Consider the following 2,500-nt stretch of genomic DNA (forward strand, 5'->3'; position numbering starts at 1 on the left):
GAAGAAAGAATTTAACAAAAAGGAGACGTAAGAGAAGAAGAAAAAGGAAGAGGGAAAAAAGAGAAAGAAGAAGAAAAATAAAAAAGAAGAGGAAAAAGAAGAGCCCATCCAGGGTCTCCTCCCGACCCACCCTCCAGCCTCCGAGCGACCTTGAAAAACGTCCCAGTATTAAAATAGCATCTGGACTTCATCGTAAATTGTCTCACTCGCTGGAAACACGTCGCCTGGTCCCCTCCCCCCTCTTCCCCCTCCCTCTCCCCCTCTTCTCCCCTACCCTACCCCACCCCTCAACGTCGCCTACCTTCCCACACCATTTCCCCTTCCCCCTCCCCCTTCCCCTCTCCCCCTCGCATCTATACTCTCTCTCCCCTTCCCCTCTCCCTCTCCCTTCTCTCACCCTTCCCCTCTCCCCGTCCCCTCTTCCCTCTCTCTCCCCCGTCCCTCTCCTCTTCCCCTCTATCCCTCTCCCCTCTCTCCCTTTCCCTTATTCCCCTTTCCCCTCTCTCTCCCTTTCCTACTCCCACTCTCCTCCTTCTCTCTTCCCTTCTCTCCCTCCCCTCTTCCCTCTCCACTCCCCCTCCCCTCTTCCTTCTCCACTTCCCCTCCCCTCTTCCCTCTCCTCTCCCCCTCAACTCTTCCCTCTCCTCTCCCCTCTTCCCTCTCCTCTCCCCTCTTCCCTCTCTCCCTTCTCCTCCCCTCTTCCCTCTCCTCCCCTCTTCCCTCTCCTCTCCTCCCCTCCCCTCTTTCTCTCCACTCCCCCTCCCCTCTTCCCTCTCCTCTCCTCTCCTCCCCTCTCTCTCTCCACTCCCCCTCCCCTCTTCCCTCTCCTCTCCTCTCCTCCCCTCCCCTCTCTCTCTCCACTCCCCCTCCCCTCTTCCCTCTCCTCTCCTCTTACCCTCCCCTCTCCCCCTCCCCTCTTTCCTCTCCTCTCCCCCTCCCCTCTTCCCTCTCCTCTCCTCTCCTCCCCTCTCTCTCTCTCCTCTGGCTGCCAAGGAGGCCCTTGAGATCCTGTCGTGATGTAATGATAATTCTTGTTCATTCTCTCTCCTGCCACGAGGGCTTAAGGGGGTGGGGATAAGGGGGAGGGGGGCGAGGAGGGTGGTAGGGGAAAGGCTAAGGTGAGGGGGGTGTAAACGGGGATGGGGAGGATGGAGGATATCTCTTTCTCTTTCTCTTTCTGTCTTCTCTCTGTCTCTCTGTCTATTTATCTCTTTCTTTCACATGCAGACACATATACACGCTCTCTCTCTCTCTCTCTATCTATAACTATCTCTATCTCTCTCTCTCTATCTATCTATCTATAACTATCTCTATCTCTCTCTATCTATCTATCTATAACTATCTCTATCTCTCTCTATCTATCTATCTATAACTATCTCTATCTCTCTCTCTCTATCTATTTATCTTTATCTTTCCTCCTTCCTCCCTTTTCTTTCTCTGCCTTATTTTTTATACCCTTTTACATAACGTTAGATTTTCCTAGACGTTGGTTATACACCCTCGTTGCATTTGCAAAAGGGGATTTTATAACTGTGTTCATAAAACTCTAATACTCAGACTAGACGTTCTGTCATGTGGTTATTAATGGTTGTCGGTATTATCATTATAATAATCATTATCACCATCGTTGTTAACATAATCATCATCAGTATTAGTATTATTACCATAATAATTTAAATCATTATTGTTATTATTGTCATTATTAACAGTAGTATTATTACTATTACTATGATCATCATAATCATCAGTATTATCATTATCATCATTATTGTTATAAACATTATCAATGTTGTTATTATTAATTTCACCTTTATCATTATTACTATCATCTTTATTTTCAATGTTAATCAATCATTACCATTACTTTTGTTATCATTATTACCTATTATTACCCTTATCTTTATCATCATTACAATAGTCATTATCATTATCATGATTATTATTACTATTATTAGCATTATGATTATCACAACCCTTGTCATTAATATCAAAATCATTATTACCATTATCATTATTATTATCATCATTATCGTAATTATTACTGTTAGTAATAGTAATAGCTCCAGGAGTAGTGGTGTTGCTATTCTTGTCATTGTCATTATTATTATTGTTGTTAGTGTTATTCTTATTGTCATTGTCATTATCATTATCATTACCAAGTATCATCCTTATCCCCTTCAGCAGTAGTAGCATTATTTTTCTTGTCATTATTATCATCATCATCACCGTTGTCCTTATGCTTGCGATTGTCATCAATTTCATCATTATCAATATCATCATCATTACTCTTGTGATCATCGTTATCATCCGTACCACCACTATTATCATGATAATTATCATCATCATCATTACACCTACTATCAATATTAATGTTATCAATATCTCTTGCCGTGTGTGCAATAAGTTCCGAGTTCTTGGAAAGCAAATGAAATGAGAGAGAGAGAGAAAAAAAAAAAAAACTTGGAAGAATAATACAAGAATAAGGCGAAGGAACTAAAAA

The sequence above is a fragment of the Penaeus japonicus genome, unplaced genomic scaffold, assembly GCF_977035675.1.
Source record: "Penaeus japonicus unplaced genomic scaffold, GWHDUDI00000001_assembly GWHDUDI00000021, whole genome shotgun sequence".
Lineage (NCBI taxonomy): Eukaryota > Metazoa > Arthropoda > Malacostraca > Decapoda > Penaeidae > Penaeus > Penaeus japonicus.